Source organism: Amphibalanus amphitrite, unplaced genomic scaffold (genome assembly GCF_019059575.1).
Source record: "Amphibalanus amphitrite isolate SeventyFive unplaced genomic scaffold, NRLGWU_Aamphi_draft 000001F_arrow, whole genome shotgun sequence".
NCBI lineage: Eukaryota > Metazoa > Arthropoda > Thecostraca > Balanomorpha > Balanidae > Amphibalanus > Amphibalanus amphitrite.
In genome coordinates this window covers 874,931-895,748 of record NW_024881499.1, presented here as the reverse complement: position 1 = coordinate 895,748, position 20,818 = coordinate 874,931, and the positions used below count along the sequence as shown (strand labels likewise).

Below are 20,818 nucleotides of genomic sequence, written 5' to 3'. Positions count from 1 at the left end.
TCTTTTGAACCGTCAAAGCGGCCTTGTGTTGGCTGCCAGTAACTCAAACGTCCCGGCCGTCACCGGCGTTAAACATCCGGCCAAGATCCAGATCTGGAGCATATTCAACTGCTGTGCGATGTTCCAGCTGTGCATTGACCAACACATTGACAGAAGAGTCCACCATCAATGACGACTGACAAGTATTACCGGAGCAACATCCTGTCAGACAAATTAGTCCGTAGGAGAATGAGAAGTAACGCCGGGAGAAATGACGCCTCTTATCCTTCTGGACTAACGAACTACGGCTTGGAAATAGTTTTCATCCTAATTCCATCGAGATCTTATGGACTTTTGTCCAGCAAGAGGTGAATAAGGGGACATCCGGCACAGGACAGAGCAACTGTATGTAGGCACATACTAATACGGCGTCGGTCCACATCAAACCCACTGTGCTTAAAAACCCAGTAGCTGGAATGTTCTAGGTATTTCTAGATATGATGTTATTAAAGGTAGCTTTGATATATCATCATCAAAGGGAAACAACCTCAGGTTGTTTGTTTCTTAATTACAGCTAAAAGAAAGGTGTGCGGATGATTTCGTTACACTCTGTATTATTCTTTAGACTAATTCACTGATACGTCAGCCATAATAATTCTGTGACTTTTGTCAATTGTCATCCTGAGGCTCTAACTAAACTAAATGAATGCTTAGAGCAAAAGAAAATGACAAAATCGTGACCAGCGACTTCAAATACAGCAAATGAGACTGATCATGTGCAAAAGTCAACCAAAGGCCATTCGAGGTCACATGAGGTCAACATAAGACTTGACCGTTTCAAACAACCTAACTATATGTCATTCGACGCATCTTGATATGACTAATGCGTTGGCACCACCTTCTTTGCCGAAGAACTCTGCATAAAAACCGCAGCTCGGGGTCGCTGAACTGCCATCTACCCTATTGTAGGTATCAAAAATGTGTTTGTATTTTTTCCGAAGCCCCTAGGCATTCGGGGGCTATCGCAACTATTCGCCCGGGGTGGGGGGAGGAGGACGAAAAATGCCCTCCACGGGCCCGCGTGGGTTCACACCTCTGACGAGCGTTACGGCTGACAGAATGTGTCCGTACAAGTTGGAGAGCCGTGGCGACGCCCCTGGTCACAATATGAAAGTGTCATGTGATAGGTACATGTTTTATGGTCCATTCATTTTACATGACAAATGCGATTATGTGGGTCAGGCAGACGTTTGGGCCAGCTTAGGTCACGTTTTGGTCAAGGTCAAGTCAAGGTCAGGTCAAATTAGGTCAAATTTCAAAGCTGATATTTTTGCATAAAATGGATATCGATTCGATGCAGCTCGTCGCGGGGAGTTCAATGGTGGTCTTTGTTTTGCCCTACGTGGTCTAGAATCGCTAAAAATTGAGTTCAAAAATTTGACGTCATCATTTTTGAACAGTTTTTTCGCTATAACTTGGCCAAAAAACGAGATATCGATCTGAAATTTGGTATGTATATAGAAGAGCACAGGGACTATCATACGCGTAATTCTTTTTTCCACCCAAAGGAAGGCGCTATACGGAGAATATCCCATTGCGTCATTGAAAGGTGACTTACACCTCTCACCGGCCAGCTGGCTGCGTGGTGTAGTGGTGAGCACACTCGCCTCGTGATCTAATAACTAGGGTTCGATCCCCGCCGCCGGCCGAACTTTTTGGCGCGTTGTAGGTTAGGTTGTAGGTTTGTAGGTTGTAGGTCTGTAGGTTAGGTTGTAGGTTAGGTTGTAGGTTGTAGGTTTGTAGGTTAGGTCAGGTGAGGTTAGGTTATGTTTGTTTTTGTTTGGTTTGTTTACCAAGAAGCATCTTCGGGTATAGCGCCTTCCTTTGGTTGGAAAAAAGAAACACGCCTATCATACGTATTCATTTTTTTTTAAATTCGGATTTTTTTATTTTTTGTTTTTCTCAAAAAAACAATTTTTTGAATTTTTGGGGGTCAAAAACCCAAAATTTTTAAAATCCGAGATAGCAGTTTTGTAGCACCGCTTTTTTTCTACTAGACCATATAAAGAACTTTGAAATTACTTGGTAACTGTAAATTTGGTGAGCGTTTCAAGATTGCATGTTTTTTGCTCGAACATGACCTCAGTTTGACCTCAATAACTCCTGACCTAAGGTGATCTAAGACTTGAAATTCGGTGTGAAGGTTTCAAATTGATGCCCGGGAAGGTACTGAAAATTTGGTGGCGCTGCGCGCCGCCGTTTTCTTGCTATTCAGGAAAAACCACAGGGGGGGGGGGACAAAATGCCTCTCCCCTCAACGGGGCGAGGGTTAAGATGGGGCAGCTGTAATCTCCGTTTAGATGGGCGCCAGTGACCTTTGAGGGGCGCCAGCGACCTCAGATGAGGACGACTGTGATCTTCAGAAGCACGCGCCCTGGAGGGGCGTCATATGGGTTTGAATGGGGCGACTTTAGTCTCAAGCGGGATGACTTCAGTCTCAAGGCTAGTGGATCTTGAGGGCACTATTGATCTCAGATAGGGCGACTGTGATCTTGAAAAGAATATTGGTGCTTTAGAGGGGCGCCAGTGGTTTCAGGGGACGCCATCGATCTTGGATGGGGTAGACTGGGGAGCTGTGAACTTCAGAGGTGCGCCGGGTGCTCTGGAGGGGCGCCACCAACCTTTAATGGGGCGACTGTTTCGGACCGTTCAAGTGGGTGCCAGCGGCTCTTCAGAGGCGCTAGCTACCCTTGGGGTTCGGAATATTCTGGTTTCCAGAGGGGCACCCTTCAACATTGGGGGGCTCAGGTCCTATTTGGGGGTGCCCTGGAGAACATTTGTAAGCGGATTTCCGCTTACATGTTATGCGAGCGGATACTGGGCCTACCAGAAGTGAAAGTCGCAACTCTAAATTCGTCCTGTGCTGCAATAATGTCCTTGGTTTGTTGTCGCGTGTTTAGTGCTATTTAGTTATGATACTGATTTGTAATGACTATTTTATTATTTAATATTGTTCGGTACCAATGTTTCTTTAGTTATGTGTCATATTTCTTATCCGAAGAGTTTTAGACTTCCTGTAGGGGAAGTTGGGGGAACGCCGAAGACTTTTTTTCTGACGCCCGTAGCACGCAAGGTAGACAACATACGCTATTCTTGTTGGCGTCATTCGAGAGGCCAGTCTTTTGCCTTTCAAACATACCAGGCGCATTTGATGAATTCGCATACCGTTAAGCGCACAAACTAAAAATATCAAAGAAGTGACTTTTTCGGCGTTGCCCCGGGCTGCGGGAAAAGCCGAAAATGGGAGAAATGATCTACGGGGAATGCCGACATTGATGTTTTGCCATTTTATCTCAAACTTTATCCAGAATTCATCAAAGCTGACACACGTTTCAAGAGCTTGAGGACGCGGTGCACACTGGAAGTTATAATTGTGTGATATAATAAGAAAATGCCAGGTAAATCATTCCTTATAGGTAACAGGCCGTTGTGTCGGTTGAAAGTGTAATTTGTGTGACTAAAAATACGCGTTGCTATTCTACAGCAGTAAAGTCCACGTAGCGTGCTTTTAACACGTGCGTAATCGCACGTTTTCGGCATTACCCCAGCCAGCCATACTTTCATTTGCAGGCCCATAACTTTTCAACGTGCTGTATAAATTTCAAATAGGCAGCACACTTATGCAAAGACATGCTAAAGATTACTTGACCGAATTGGCCAGACAAACGGTAGCATAATGAGTAAAAGATGCAGCTTCAAAGGCGCATGTAGTACAAGGGAAACGTACCTTGAAAACGCTCTTGGCGCCCTCACAGTCGAAGTATTCCGAATGACGACTCGTAACAAACATGCGATAATTGTAGTCACTTAAGCTTCAGAGCATCACTGACAGGTGGCATCCATGTCTTACAGTTTTCGAAATATCTCGAATTTCGGCTTTGCCCCAACTCCGGCATTGCCCCAACTTCCCCTAATGATTTTGTCCAATGATGTAGCTGCGCGCCACGCGAGAGCCAATCAGGTAATCGCTTATTCTGACCAATGAGAGAGCAGCCGAATTTCCGTTGAGCCCCCGTCGCGTCCAGAGCGGGGATTCGGTGCGCCGCGACATGGCGAGGATCGAGATGTGCTTGGATTGCGCCTGCTTGAACGGTGGGTTTCAACTTTCGTGATAATTACTGTTTATTTTATTTCACATTCTCTAATAACGGGTTTTGATATTTCGTGCCGGCTTTGTATGTGTCGGGATTGTGACAGTTGTTTGTCTTTTCTTTCTAGGGCGTTTCAATTTGTTTGTTGTCTGCTTGTGCTGGATACACGCTTGGTTGGCTCCGAGTTCGGCGTTTGCCTCTGACGCCAGCGGCCGGGGATAGACGCTTACATCTGGTGGCAGCGGTGGGATGCTCTGAGCTCGACGGCCTAAGCTTGACGGCCTGCATCTGGCGTCAGTAGGATTCTCCGAGCGCGGCAGCTGACTGCTCAGCGTCTACACGCCGGTGAGACCTATCCAGTTCGGACTTATCCGATAGCGGGATGTGCCTGAATCCGATAGCGGGATGTGCCTGAACGGTTGTGTCACCCGATCTAAGCGATCGCCCTTTGACCATTGTTGGAGCGGGTAATCCTGCCTCGCGGTCCGAGGACTACCGGCCACTCTCGATGGAGACTGGGACGAGTGCACTCCCCCCTGTTGCGGACACGAGCACCTTCTGACCCCCCGGAGACTCAAGTGCTTCCCCCCCCCCCTGCAGAGGACGCCGTGCGTGGTATTCTCCGGTGACAATGCGCGCACTACCCCCCCCCCCCCCCCCTTATGAAGACGCACGTGGACATTTGAAGCTGAGGTGTGCCAAACTGGGCTGACGTGGACATAAACACTTGGTGGTTGGGGATATGAGTGGTGACAAGGGTGTTTCATTGATACTGTGTGTCATGTATGTGCTTGGTTTGGGAAGGTGTGATGTTGCTTGCTGGTAAAGTGTTGCGGTCTCACTGTAACGAGGTAATACTGGCTCTACGATTTCTTTTTCCATTGTAAAACGTCCTTTCCATCGCCTTTCTCGCAGTAATTTGAGCATTCAATTTTAGCGTAACTTGTTGAATTACTTTCCGTATTAACGACTCTGCGGTTCCCCTTACATCACCGATTTTTTTTCCGTTGGAAGTGTGCCAAATTTGACATTCAGCATGGCGACGCAGTCACTATCGGTCGGTCTGCCGTCTTTCGCCGGTAAGGGCAGTGTCTCTCGTTTCATCGCGGACTTTGACACGTTTGCAGTCCTACAAGGATGGGATGACGATAAAAAAGTAGCTCTGCTGCCTCTGTGCTTGTCAGGCATTGCGAGGGACGCCTACGATGCCTTCCCGACCGAGTGCAAGAAGAAGGTAGGCGACGCGTGCAAGAGATTGGAACTGGCTTTCCCCTCCGGCGACAAAGTCGAGGCACAGGTCCAGCTCCGGTCTTTGAGACTCACAACAGATGACAGCCTTGATGCTTTTGTGGTGAAGCTTCGAGGGCTAGTCAGTCGCGCATTTCCCGACACCCGACATACCGATCATGACCCCTTGCTGTACAATTACTTCCTCCAATCACTGCCACCGACATATCAACAAGCGCTAATAGGCGAGGGCATCCAGACGTTCGACAGTGCGGTGGCAAAGGTGAGAAACCTCTCATGCGCCGCGAAGGTGGCAGCGAGCCAAACGGTTCGGCAGGTAGCGGCCACAGACGAGACAGACCTACTTCGTCGGAAAGTTCAGGAGCTGGAGTTGAAACTCTCGAGACTGGAGCGTCCGCAGGTAAGCGCTCGTTCTCCCCCAGTGTCCAGCAGCGGCCGTACTTGCTTCTGTTGTGGGAGGCCCGGTCACAACCAGGCGCGGTGTCGGCAAAGGCACCTGCCGTGTCATGTGTGTGGGACCAAAGGACACTTGGCCCGGATGTGCACGCAGCAGGTAAACCCCCAGCGGGCTGGGCCCGGCCCCGACCCCAGACCCGAGCAGCAGCGGACCCCAGTCTCAGGGTTCCAGCGGGGACCAGGTCCACATCAGTGGGATGCCAAACCACAGGACCAGCGGCCGCAGCCGTTTCAGCCGCCCCGGATGGCCCAATCGTTGCAGCCCGAGCAGGTGAGAGGACAGTCCACTTGAATGCTGACATGACATTTGACGCTGATGTGGGAGGTGTGACGTGTTCAGTGACGCTGGACACCGGCAGCAGCATTAATATCATTCACAAATCCGTTTTTGATGTGCTCCCCAAGGCCCCTCCCCTTTTCACTACGGCCACAGTGGCACACACGGTTAGCAGGGACCCCCTACCACTGATCGGTCGTACACAGATTGCCGTTAAAGTTGCTGGAGAAGTAGTGGTGGTTCCATTCTATGTTTCGGATCAGATTGACTGCACTGTTTTGTTGGGATTGGAGTTCTTTGGCGTGTGCCCGTGTGTTCTGGATCTCACCAAGAGTCAGCTGATCCTCAGCTCTGCGAAAATGGTCAGAACCATCTCCGCGTCAGTCTTCTCGGTGGGTAAGGTGATTTGTCAGAGAGACATCGCGGTTCCGGCCGGACACGAGGTCTTCTTTCCAGGTTTTGTTCCAAACGTCGACTTCAGAGGGCCAGCACTGTGCGAGCCATTGCTTGAAGTCCCGGGACTCGAGTTGGTTCCTTCCATGGTGCAGGTAAACGGTCAGAGTGTTCCGTGCATTGTGAGAAACATTACAACTGAGCCGGTCACGATCCCCAAGCGTGCGGAGATCGGTAGACTGGAAGTGGGCGTGGCTGAGTTTCCAGTCCCTTCAGGTGACGCAGATCCCAATTGGCGTGAAAAGATAGACCTGTCAGACACAGACCTCAGTAAGGAGCAGAAGGAGAAGGTGACCGAGCTGCTGACCAAATATAGTGACATGTTTGATGGTCGGTTGGGCTTCACATCCGCGGTGGAGCATCACATCGACACAGGTGACAGTCCGCCGATACGTTCAGCACCCCATCGCGTCCCACCATTCCTGGAGGATAAGGTAAGGGCCGAGATACAACGCTTGGTGGATCTAGGGGTTCTGGAAGAGTCGAATGGATATTGGAGTAGTCCTGCATGCTTTGTCGCAAAGAAAGATGGACGAGTCCGGATCTGTGCTGACCTCCGAAAGGTTAACGCTGTGACTAAGATGCCTGCTTATCCTGTCCCCAGAATAGACACGATTCTAGATTCCCTGGGTGGAAATTCAATGTTCTGTGTGCTTGATCTTCGCAAGTGTTATTTTCAAATCGGTGTGAGAGAAGAGGATCGTCCTAAAACGACTATCGTCACCCCGTTCGGCGCTTGGCAGCACCTTCGGCTCCCGATGGGACTCAATGGTGCCGCGGCTAGCTGCGCCCGCATGCTCGATATTGTTTTGCGCGATCTTCCCAAGGGCACGTGTCATTCCTACTTTGATGATGTTTGTTTGGGTGGTAAGACGTTCGAGGAGACACTTGAGAAGCTCGAGCTAGTTCTAGACAGGCTCCACCGAGCCGGTCTCACGATCAATCTGGAAAAGTGCTCCCTGTTCCGTTCGAGTGTCAAATTCTTGGGACATGTGGTGGATGAGAGTGGCTTGTCTCTCGACCCCGACCGTGTGAGCAAAGTGCGCGACTGGCCGATTCCGCGGACAGCCAAGCAGCTCTCCTCATTCCTAGGGCTGGCTGGTTACATGCGCAAATTTGTCAAAAATTTTGCGAGCATCTCTGCACCGCTCTTCAAGCTGTTGCAGAAAGACGTGAAGTTCCAGTGGTCAGAGGAGGCGCAGTTCTCGTTCGACCGGCTTCGCAAAGCCCTCAGTGAAGCCCCAGTGCTGACGCTGCCCGATTTCAGCCGAGACGCAGGTCCTTTTATTCTTGATTGTGATAGTTCTGACACCCAGGCGGGCGCCGTGCTGCTACAGGTTCAGGGTGGCGTGGAGAAAGTGATCGCGTATGGGAGTCAGAAGCTGTCAAAATCGCAGATGAATTACGGTACCACTCAGAAAGAACTGCTAGCGGTAGTGATCTTCGTGCAAAAGTTTTCTGCGTACCTGGAAGGTAAGGAATTTAAAGTACGGAGTGATCACGCGAGTCTCCGATGGCTGCTCAATTTCCGCAACCCGACTGGCATGCTTGCCCGCTGGTTCCAGATCTTGTCTCAGTTCCACTTCACCATCGAGTATCGCCCAGGCGCCCTCCACACAGTGCCAGACGCTCTCTCCCGCAGACCAGACGAGCAGACTGATCAGTCATGTCAGACGGACCCAGAGACTGAATACTGCTTTCAGGTAAGGTCAGACGATTGGTCGACCAGCTACATTCGCTCGGAGCAAGACAAGGATGAGGATATCGCGGAAATATCGAAGTGCGTCTCCGCGGGAACCAAGCCTAAAGCTAAGGATCTACCCCAGTCGTGTCGCAAATACTTGTCGCAGTGGTCCAGATTGCGACTGGTGGGCGGAGTTCTGTTCCGCGTGTACAGAAGAAGGCCTGGCGATTCTGATCAGCTACAGGTAGTGCTGCCCAAGAGTCTGATCTCAGGGGCGCTGACTTCTCTGCACGCCGGACCCACGGGAGGTCATTTCGCTAGTGATAAGTTGTTAGCGCAAGCTAGGTTAAGGTTCTGGTGGCCCGGCATGGCTGTAGATATAGAAAAGTTCTGTAAGTCGTGTCACCGCTGCGGCGAGCGGAACAAGCCGGTTCCCGCCCCGCGAGCGTCCCTGGGCCAGCTGCCAGCCTCATCGCCCATGGAGGTAGTAGCGCTCGACATTTTGTCTGGCCTGCCAGTGACGTCGCAGGGGCACAGACACTTGCTCGTAGTTATCGATCATTTTTCGCGATTTGTAGAGTGTATTCCGTTGAAGACACAAGAGGCGACTGAGGTAGCTCAGGCGTTTGTCAGAGAGTTTGTGTCTCGATATGGGGTGCCAAAGACGATCCATTCGGATTTGGGTGGCTGCTTCACCGGGGAAGTTATGAAGCTCACGTGCCAGTTACTGGGGATAGAGCAGTCACATACCACGGCATTCCATCCGATGGGTAATTCAATCTGTGAAAGAATCAATCGCACTGTGCTTGGTATGCTGTCTAAATTCCTTGAGGATCACGAGCACTCAGACTGGGACATCCACCTGCCCCTTTTGATGCTCGGGCTCCGCAGTCAGGTGCACCGCTCCCTCGGCGTGTCACCGTACTGCGTACTTTTTGGCAGGGAGCCAAGGCTGCCCGCCGATGCCGAGTACGCCGGTCCTACTCGGTGCAGGACCCGACCCATCACGGAGTATCTAGAGAGGCTGCAGACCAATCTGCGTGCTCTGCACAAAGTAGCACTAGAGAACTCGAACAGAAGTCATCAGAAGAACAAGGAGATTTATGATAGAAAGCTAAATGAGAATAGTTACCTACCTGGAGACAAAGTGTATCTGCACAAGGGAATCGTTCCGCGCGGTCAGTATTATAAGTTTTTGCGTCCTTGGAAGAGAGCAGTAGTAGTAGATCAGGTCGGTCCTCTGAACTATAGGATCAGACTAGAAGGAGCTAGGTCTACGCTCATCGTACACCACAACAGGTTGAAGCCTCGAGTGGATACCGGAGAAGGTGAGTCACCGGTGACCGCACCGACAGCGTCCGTCTCACGGGCGGACCCCGCCGCGAGACCACAGCCGGCTGTCGGGACAGCAGCAGGCGTGACCTTTCCGACAGGCCGAAGGAGGATGGATGGTGTCAGTGACAATCAGAGGGTAAGTGGTGCGCAGTGTGAAGGTAGGCCTAGTTGCCAACCAGCTGACGCCGCTAGTCTTGACGACTCAGGACCGCCGGCCCTGTCCCTGCTGAATCCGTTCGCCATATCTTTCGCCCCGCAGACACCCCCAGTTCAGACAGAGACAGCGCGTGAGACACGTGAGACGCCAGAGGGAGTCGCAGAACCGATAGCAGGTTCAGCTCCGACTGGAGCAGCAGAGGTGCCGCCCGACGTGGCGAACACTCAGGTTACCAGGGGCGGCGCTGACCTATTGAAAGTAGGTAGGCACTTGGTAGGTAAGGCAGAAAAGCTGAATACGGAATAGGTAAAAGGGGGAGGGGGAGACAGCCTTATTGCTTAGTCGGGATGCGTCAAGCAGCGACAGCAGCGTCATCTACAAAAAACATCAACTTAACTAGAGCTTACACGTCTGCCGCCAGAGGCAAACTAGTCTCTCAGTAGGAGTCTAGTTCGTTCAATATAATTTTTAAGGAACAATAGAATAACACAACAAGCATAACAACGCTACGTACGCTGAACTTATGATAAAAATTGAAAAAGTACAAAGTGCTTTATTTTACGATAAATGGACGTATTAAAAAGTTAGGTTTGAGAGTTAGAAGGTAGCACCTACACTGTAAACCAAATTGACAAGTTTTGTGTAATATAACCAATCATCTCTTGGTATGTTTACCAACTGATACTTTTTAAACAAGCCGTTGTCTGGTGCATTGCTTGTCAGGTGACAACTACGAGTCAATAGTTACTATGCACACCAACTTCTCAGTATCCAGACCAACTCTACATTTGTTTCAACGTTTGTTTCTTAACCAGTTTTGGAAACTTGTTGCCGCATGGTTATTTAACCGGCGCCTAACTTGTACTGGTCAGCTGGTCAGCATACACATGGTCAGCTGCGCCCATGACGTCAGACTTGACGGACCAATCAGCGGTCGCCGCCAGCCGTTAGCGGGCCCCGGCGCGGCGGTTTCGAACCAGCAGTTGTCGCGCGGCCGCCGTGCAGCCTGGAGCAGCGACGAGGGCTGTTCCAGCATTTGTGCAGTAAAAAGTGAAATCTGTGAACTGTGGTGTTCGTGCTGTGAGTGAGGCCCCCTCTGGCCTGCGGGACGCACTAATCGTGCCTATACCCGCGGTCGAAACGCCTCCCTTCCCCTGCGCGCGCAATGTAAGTGGACCAGACCTGTGCATGCACATGTGAGCAGATGTTTTGCGGTCGGTGTTTTTTATATATAAATACATTGATTTGCCTTTAATTCAACTCTTTGTATTTTTAACTTAACTGATAGACACATATGGGCTGTAAAAGCTAATCTGGTTGGCGATCATGATTTATTCGAATTATCTGCGTGATCGTGCAACTGCCATGATTGTTATGCTTAATGTTCAGGAAATATTCGTCATACGGGCATGTTATAGGTACTTCTGGCTTGATGCGGTGCACAAAATCATGTTCTTCCACATACGCAGCAGTTCTTGCTTCATGCTGACGGTGCACGATAGGTATTACCTACTGGGTATACCTACCTCATGCACTTACCACATCCATTCGGAAATATGCACTCGGAATTGTCTCCAGTCAATAGTATTTATTACGGTCACGTAATTAATACTATTGACTGGAGACAATTCCGAATGGATGTGGTGTATGCATTCATTGATTATATAACCCATCAGTATTTCGTTTCTTGTCAGCGCAAGCCTTTGAGCATGAGCAATAACTGATGCCAGTCATGGTTTTGTGCACCACTTCCAGCCAAAAAATAACCTGTCCGTATAGAAAATATTTCCTGAATCAGTATCGTGGCAATTGAAAACGAACGCGAATCGTAAGTTCTTAAGGTTATCAAGTATCAACGCAAACAAAGCGATTGTAAGGAAGAGCAAGTTCGAACAGAGTGCTAGTACACTTACTTGTTGACAATTTGTAAGCTAGCAATGCCCAGTCAAAGGCTAGGCTAGTTCATCAACAAACCAGGGATTGGTGAACCGACAAGGAAACGACTATGCCTATCCAGAAGTTGGTAGGTCCACAAGGCCCAGACTAGTACTCAACAAGGTGACGCCTATGCGAATTGGAACCAAACTTGTAGACAAACTGTTAGTTTGTTGGCCAACAAGCCTGGGGTTGGTGAATCGACAAGGTATCGACAAGGTGACGCCTATGCGAATTGGAACCAAACTTGTAAACAAACTGTTAGTTTGGTGGCCAACAAGCCTGGGGTTGGTGAATCGACAAGGTATCGACAAGGTGACGCCTATGCGAATTGGAACCAAACTTGTAACAAGGAGCCAACTTGTAGATTTGGTTTACAGTGTAGTCGATGTGCCGACCATCTAGACCTTTTCCACCAAAAGGCTCAATAGCCTCAGCATGGCAATAGTCGATAATCTAGTAGGACGAGGTAGGCACAGCTTAGGCAAAGGTTTTCGTCAAGGTTCTTATAGTACGATCTTTATGTGACGTTTTTTGAAAAGTTTAGGAAATTCTCTGTCGTTTCAACGCATTTTGAAAAACGAGAAACAAAAGATTTTTAACAAAAGCAATCAAGCAAACAAAAGCCACGATATAGGGATGATTTAGACGCAGGGGAGACGGCAATTGACGTAGGCATTGCCTACCTTGCCTATATGGGAGAACCGCCCCTGCAGGTTACCGCAGATATGCGCAGTCCCGAATTGCGTAGGTCAACACGAGTAGTCATTCCTCCCGACAGGTATTCGCCGTGATTTTCCGTTGTGGGTACCTATCACACAGAGCTGCTGTGTGCTGCTGTCGTTTTTAATGTTTAATACTGGGTGAAAGGCAATGACATTGGGCGATAACTTGACTTGAGATTCCTATCGTAGTAAGAACAGCTGCAAGCGAGCCTTAGTGTTACCTCTGTACAATGGGCACCTAGGTAGTTCTCTAGCGAATGGAGAAGCGCACGAGCTGAGCTGCAATACGGAGTTATTCAGTTGAGACCGAACATGTTTAGCCGTCCAGTTAAAAAAAAAAAGTTCCGTTTTCGTAGGTCGATGCGTTGTATTGTATGTGTAAATAATCGAGAAGTTTCTTCGCGTTAGGGAGGAAGGGTGTAAGCGGATTTCCGCTTACATGTTATGCGAGCGGATACTGGGCCTACCAGAAGTGAAAGTCGCAACTCTAAATTCGTCCTGTGCTGCAATAATGTCCTTGGTTTGTTGTCGCGTGTTTAGTGCTATTTAGTTATGATACTGATTTGTAATGACTATTTTATTATTTAATATTGTTCGGTACCAATGTTTCTTTAGTTATGTGTCATATTTCTTATCCGAAGAGTTTTAGACTTCCTGTAATGATTTTGTCCAATGATGTAGCTGCGCGCCACGCGAGAGCCAATCAGGTAATCGCTTATTCTGACCAATGAGAGAGCAGCCGAATTTCCGTTGAGCCCCCGTCGCGTCCAGAGCGGGGATTCGGTGCGCCGCGACATGGCGAGGATCGAGATGTGCTTGGATTGCGCCTGCTTGAACGGTGGGTTCATGGGTGTCGATTTGTATACCTTTGGGGGTGCTGCAGCACCCCCAATGCTCAAATGAGCACCCCCAATGGTTTTCCGGGCACCCCCAATTGTTTTGTCCCTCAATAACTCTGCTTGAAGAAAATAATTGTTCTGCAGTAGTTCACTACTAAAAATAAAACAATTACGCAATATACAAGGCATGAAATAAAGATGTAAAGAAAAGAAAATTTAGATTTAAGAAGAAGGGCGAAAACAAACGTTAAGTTGCAAAGATGGTGTGGGTCCGTCGTACACGGGTGTCGGACCCTTAGAGCTGCTGGCGCGTACCCTTTACAAGCCGGCAGGGGGCTCCAGAGACCGGCGACGGGCCCTCAGAGGCCGGCAAAGGGTCATCAGAGGCCGGTGGTATGTACTCGTACCTTCAGAAACCCTGTGGGGTCATCTTTAGAGACCGGAACGGGCTCAGGCGCTGATGGGGCCCTCAGAGTCGCCGGTGTGGGGCCTTCAAATGTCACCGGTGGCAGGGTGGCCGTCACATGCGCACTTGTGGGGCCTTCAGAAGCTACGATGTTGGGCCCTCAGAGCCGCCGATATAGGGCCTTAAGAGGCACTAGTGTGGGGCCCTCAGATATGGCAATGTGGGGCCGTCGGACTGGAGGCGCCGGTGTGGGGGCTCTCAGAGACACTGGTTTAGGGCCTTAGGGCCATCACAGGCGCGCGTTGGGCCCTCAGAACTGCTGTTACGGAACGGATCCTTCATAGGCCGACAAGAAGATATCAAGAGGTCACCGGTGCCTTCAGGAGCATTGTGGGGTTCTCAGAGACTGGCATGGTGCGCTCAGACGCCGCTGGGACCCTCCGTGTCACCTGTGTGGGGCCGTCAGGGTCGCTGGTAACTGTCAAGGGCCCTCAGAACCGCCCATGTAGGGTTTTTAAAGGCATTGGTATAGGGCCTCAGAGTTAGGGGTGTGGGGCTAGAGCACTTCACGGATAGGCTTTTTAGGATCCGGCCCGGCCCATATCCGGCAAGTCATATCCAGATCCGCCCATTATCCGCCTTTCTTTGAATATCAGAATCCGGCCCACCCATGGCCCGTATTGCAGCCAAACTTCCAAAAAATATCCGTAATAATCCGTTTCACCAATAACTGGTTTCACCCAAAACTGGACTAACAAATTCAATCTAAGGGACCAGACAGCCATAGTTGGGGCCCTCAGAGACGCCGGTGTGGCGCTCAGGGGCGCCGGTGAGGGCCCTCACAGTCGCCGTTATAGGGGCCCTCAGAGAAATGGGTGTGGGGCCATTACAGGCGGGTGTGCAGCTCCTAGAGCTGGCCCCCTATAGGCCGGTTAAGACCCCCAGAGGCCGGCAAGTGGCCCTCAGAGGCTGGCTTGGGGCCCTTATGGAGATCTTAATGTTAGTACTTTTGGGCCCATGAGGTGTTCTTACGAGCCCTGTGGGGCCCTTCTGAGTCCAAATATAGCCAACGTGGACCCTCAGTGGCCAATTGGCGCCGCAGTGCCCCTCAGGCCCGAATAATCCGATGGGCCCCTGAACCTGATGGGGCGGGGGGGGGGGGGGGGCTCACGGGCCCACCTGGCTACGCCACTGAGGAAAATCGTAAACCCATGAATATCGAATTGCAATCACCTGTTATTTTTTTCAGCGATTATTGTGATCGTCTGATAAACGCCAGAGCCTCGTAGCTATACCGTTGCCTCCCGCGCAATGTCCGCCCCTGCGGACCGCAGGGGCTGCTGCACCGGTGCTAATCGCGGTCATCGGTTTCTGTCACCTTATTACAGAGGTGTCGGGGCTGCTGCCGAGCTGCCGGCAAATGTGCGTTTTTTTTCGGAAAGATGTTTATGTAATGAGGTAGCCAAGTACTAGGACGAGCAGAATGATTTTGAAGAACGTTCAACCTTTGGGAAATATTAGTGGAAATCCCGGGATTATCAGTACCTTATGGGGATACACAACCATGCCTTGTAGGTACGGTTGTGCCCCATGGCAAAGCTACAATCTTTCACCCGGTGCAGGGGTTGAGCACCCCCAACCATTTTGAAAAATCGACACCCCTGGGTGGGTTTCAACTTTCGTGATAATTACTGTTTATTTTATTTCACATTCTCTAATAACGGGTTTTGATATTTCGTGCCGGCTTTGTATGTGTCGGGATTGTGACAGTTGTTTGTCTTTTCTTTCTAGGGCGTTTCAATTTGTTTGTTGTCTGCTTGTGCTGGATACACGCTTGGTTGGCTCCGAGTTCGGCGTTTGCCTCTGACGCCAGCGGCCGGGGATAGACGCTTACACATTGGCGTGTCCGGGCACCTCAGGGCATATTTTAACAAATTTTTACTGCGTCCCAAAGTTGAGCATAGGGCACGTGCTACGACTAAGGCACAGGGCAAGGAACAGAGTAGGGCTTTGAGGAGGGCAGAAAGTAGGGCACGGCAGGCTACAGGGCATGGCACAGGACATTTTAGAGGGAAGGCCGGGTACCTACAGGTCAGGGCAGACAGCAGGGCACAGGTCAGGGAACCGGATAGGGCACAGGGCAGGGACGCAGTGGATCAAATCAGCAGGGGTTACGTCCCAAAGCGAGGGGGCTGCGTCCCAAAATGGGACGCAGTAAGTGCCTTAAAATATACCCTGGGGCACCCCCCCCCCCAAAAAAAAAGTATTGAGTTCGATCCCTGCCTGCACATCACTTTCAATTCATGTTCCCTCTGTAAAACGGCATCAGCCGAGCTGGCGCTAAATGGGGCGCCATTTGGGCGGCTGGGCGGAAAGGGGGGGCCATGGCCACCATTGCCCCCCCCCCCGTCTACGCCACTGGTCACAGGTCATTGGTCATGAAATTTTCAGAGTAGGTGTAAAATTGATCAACTCGAGGGTACTGAAAGTATCGTCGCGATCGGCCTCTTTTTGCGCGAGTTATTCGCGAAAAACCATGGGGGGAGGGGTCCATCCGACCCTCCTACACATGCGTGGGTTAAACACGCACTTAACTAAAAAGTAAGATGTGTATTGTCCAGCTCCTTGAGTTCCACTTGACCATCGTGGACACTGTAGCTAAGGGGGAGGAGCACACGGACGTCTGACCAGCGTACATACACCTACTGACCAGAGACCACACCTGGTGGCTCCCAGAGCTGGATCACAGCCTGCAGAGGTACCAGCGTACACCTACTGACCAGAGACCACACCTGGTGGCTCCCAGAGCTGGATCACAGCCTGCAGAGGTACCAGCGTACACCTACTGACCAGAGACCGCACCTGGTGGCTCCCAGAGCTGGATCACAGCCTGCAGAGGTACCAGCGTACACCTACTGACCAGAGACCACACCTGGTGGCTCCCAGAGCTGGATCACAGCCTGCAGAGGTACCAGCGTACACCTACTGACCAGAGACCACACCTGGTGGCTCCCAGAGCTGGATCACAGCCTGCAGAGTCGCGGCGCATGGTTCGCCGCCTTAGCAGCCGTCGCGGCAGCTCAGTAAGACCAGCTGGTACCGAGTGTCTCAATGTGACTGTCACGCCTTCCATTGTCCAATCAGCAAACAGCGTCACGTCACACAGCCCGCGAACACCACGGAAATGTGGAACAGCGGACCCATCCGCTCTCCTATCTCGCCACGATCAATAACCGTAACAAAACACCCACACACAGAAAAAAAAAACACTGGGAGTGGAAACAAAGAGCGGACATGAGTGAAAAACCGCAGCACAGTCACTGAGCCCCCCGTGGCTGGCAGTGGCCAAAAGGAAACGTGCGAGATGCTACTAATCGGTGTTAAATTAGAGCACGGTTTAGAGCGCGGTCAGGAGCACGGCCACGGAGGTAGGACGGCAGGTGGCCTTCCACGAAGCACGTGGAAGCCCTTTCTGTCTCAGGCGCCTTTCCCTAGCTCAGACGTGCTACAAGGAAGTGAAGAGGCACTCTGTCCCCGGCCCAGAGTTGGACGGCACTCATTTCACTCTGTCCCTGGTACAGACGGCACTCCACCCCGGCTCAGACGGCACTCCACCCCGGCTCAGACAGCACTCAGTTCACTCTCTACCCGGCTCAGACGGCACTCATTTCACTCCGTCCCTGGTACAGACGGCACTCATTTCACTCCGTCCCTGGTACAGACGGCACTCCACCCCGGCTCAAACGGCACTCAGTCCCCGGTTCAGACTCACATCCCATTCAGACAGTGCCATCGCGCGTAGTGTCAGAATGTTGTACCAAGACACCCAGATAATGACATGACCAGCGCACTAAAAGATGATACACAATACAGGAACAGAGACGGCGAGCACACGGCCTTTTCACAACCCTGAAAAGACAGTACAAAAATAAAGGTACCTACACTTCTGTCATTTGTAGAGCTTGTATCATATGCAACAATGCAACAAGTCGCTTCACAAATATAGTGCGTAAAAATGGCGCGATCGTGTAAAATAGTAAAAACACATGATGCGGATGAAATATCTATAAAAGGTTGGTCTCAACTCTCAGATTCGTTGAGTCTGTCACTACTCGTATTTGCACACTTTGGGAACTTTCTTCATTGTGGTCCTCATCATCCCTCAAAGTCCATGTCAGCTAAATGCATACGTTGTGCACTCGTGGATAGCGGGGTCCTCCGGCGAGCGGCGCCGCGCGCCTGTCCGTGGGTACAGGCGCAGCGGACGGCGGCGCGCTACCCGGGAGGGATGTGCAGCAGTACAAACACCACGCTGCGGTTCATGGCGTACGGGTTGATGCGCGCGTGTCGCCGGTGCGGCCGGCCCGACTCGTGTCCCACCTGGCGCACTGTGCCCCAGCCGAACACGGGCACCGTCGGAAAGGCGCGCCGAAACAGCCGGCACTCGACGTCGGTGAAGTGCGACTCGCGGTGCACGCAGTTGGCGAACACGAGCGCCACGGTGTGCTTCGTGGGGAACTCGAGCCGGCGCAGGTCGGCCACGAACTGCGCGGCGCGCGCCTCGTCACGCGCGCCATGCAGCACGCGGCTGACGGCGCGGACCTTGGACCCGGCCACGGTGATGACACCGAGCGGCGCGCGGCCGGGGAACAGGCCCGGGCCCGACGAGACGCCGCCGCCGAGCGCCACGTCGGCGCCGCAGCCGGGCAGCAGGTCGAGCAGCAGCCGCTGGCCGCACCGGTACAGCGTGTAGCCGGCGCAGAGCAGGAGGACGGCGCGCGCCGGCGCCGCGCCGGCCGCCAGCCGCGCCACGGCCGCCGCTCGGTCGCGCTCCTCGTAGAGCGGCTGGGCGCGCAGCTCGGCAGCGCCGGCCGCCACCAGCAGCACGCCCACACACGCACTGCTGTCGTGGCGGAAGTTTTTGCGCACGCCGGCACCGGCCGACAGCGGCGTGCCGATGACGCGGCAGTTGTCGTAGTTGATGCTGTGCGAGTCGAACGCCAGTAGGTGCAGCTGCGGGGCCGCCCGGCGCAGGAAGTCGGCCGCCGCCGGCAGCAGGCCGGTGCACTGGCCGCGCCGCGTCGAGCCGGCGAACAGCAGGGCGTGGCCGGCGCCGAACGGGCAGGAGGCCAGCGTGCGCGCCAGGAAGGCCGTCAGCCGGCCGAGCGCCGGGTCGGCGGCGGGGTCGGCGGCGGCGGCGGCGTCCTCCCAGAAGTCCCAGTGCAGGGTGGTGCGCCGTAGCCGGCGGTCGGCCTCGAGCCGCCACAGCCGGCACACGTGGCGCGCCACGTGCAGCTCCGGCACGGTGAGCAGCTCCAGCAGCACGGACACCACCGGCGGCTGCTGCAGCACGTGGCACGCCGCCATCACCCCACCTGGGGGGACACGATCCTAGGCGTCAGTGCATTCCGAAGGAGAAGCCATTCCTTTGGGTAGTAAAAACTACCCAAAGGAATGTCACATGACGGAATGCCGGTTCCCAAACTCAATGGGTGGAAAGTTAGACTCGATGCGGTGACAGCACGTGTCCCGGTTTCAGAAGTCCGTGGTTCGAGTCGCGGCCGACCGGATTGTTGCAGTCGGTTGCAGCCTGCAGACCATATCCAGCCGAAGTCAGTGAGGGGGACCGGCAGTGCGTAGCTACGTGCGCACGTTTACCCGCGCCCAGAGGGGTAGGGGTGGGGGTGGGGGCAAAACGGCTCCTTCCTTTTCCATTGGTATCTCCTGAAGTACTGCAGACATGGTCACTAGACTCTCAGGACCCCTCTGGGCATCAATCAATTTCAACCCATGCCTGGACAGGCCTTTCATTAGGTACCTATGTTACATTAGGTAAGGTTATGTCAGGATAGATAAGGTTTTATTTCTGCTTGTGGTGCACCTGATTTTTAAGCATTAAATGATGGTATGAATGATGTTCAGCATTGGTAAGGCAGATGTAGCACAAGCCCCAATCGGGCATATGCTGTGAAGTGGATAGTCACTTAAGGCTTGACTCTTTATTGGCATTATTTCACAGCCTGGGGAGATCCACAGAGGCGAATCCAGGTGCTGCGAGAGGGGGGACCAGCTCACAGCAGGAGCAAGAAGAGGAGAGGGTAAAAAACTGTTGGTCACCATGTCACAGCAGCATGGACACACTTCAAATCTGAAGGTCCCTGGCTTGAAGCCCACCATGGGCGCAAGCCTATAGCAACTTTATTCATTCCACAGCATATGCCTGCTTGTGCTACATCTGCCCTAATGTTAGGTTCCCAATGTTCTAGGTGGATATCAATTTTGACCCTAGGGTGCAAAAGGGCCTGGGCAATTAGGTAATATCCTCCTTCTGCTCCGGTCTCATCGCCTAAATTCAGAGGCATTGTACCTACTATGCTGACTACACTGATGCTTACCTTTAGCCTAGAATGCTCCCGTGCTGAAACTTATATTGATATAGCCTTGCGTGCTGAATGCTCTCCCCCCAAAATCAAACAATACTATCGCATCAAATGGCAGGCAACCATGATCTTGTTTCCAGTTTCCTCGTTGATGGTGTTATTTGAATGTAAATTTGATTTTGCCATCTCATTATCTGATCTGTCTTTTGTCACGTCTTCTTTTTCAATATTTCTAACTCCTAAGCGATCCCACCTTCGCTTGGATTTCCGCCATTGAACTGCAATGCGATGATCCCGCGGTCAGGCTCCCACGAGGTTATTCTGTTTCATGGGTTTATAGCCTTGGTTTCATGTCTGTTTGCGCAATTGTTGTCTTATCTGCGTCATTTATGAAAATCACTTCTAAGGCTTCCAAATTCATTTGGCGATTCCTTGTTTCCGAGAAATGCGCGTTGCTACCGGTATTGGACAGTGGACTTAAGTGAAGCGGCAAGTGGTTGAAACTTTTATTGTGCTGGCTTGCTGGAAGGCTGTTAACGAACGAGCTTAGTGTTAAGTAGGTTTCTCATTAGCTACCATGTTCGTTCCAGTTTTATAACCAAACTTTGGTACCTTCAATCAATCGGCTTGTTCCAACGTCTTGCAAATGTATCGTGTAATTTGTGTAGCGTTTAAAGGGACCCTCCCACCTTCAAAAAAGTTAATGAATTGGCATGAAAGTGATGTCGCTCGGTTCAGAAAGAGCAAAAATGAATATCTACCAAATTTCATCGAAAAATATTCACCGGTTTTC

The 20,818-nt window shown here is 51.6% G+C and overlaps 1 long non-coding RNA gene across 1 annotated transcript; it reads left to right on the top strand.

The window, feature by feature from the left end:
• The first annotated feature begins 3,957 nt into the window (after nt 1–3,957).
• Nucleotides 3,958–4,314, top strand: LOC122382898. The gene is made up of 2 exons (XR_006256746.1): nt 3,958–4,131; nt 4,258–4,314. It is a non-coding gene; the product is annotated as an uncharacterized LOC122382898 (long non-coding RNA).
• Nucleotides 4,315–20,818: the final 16,504 nt, after the last annotated feature.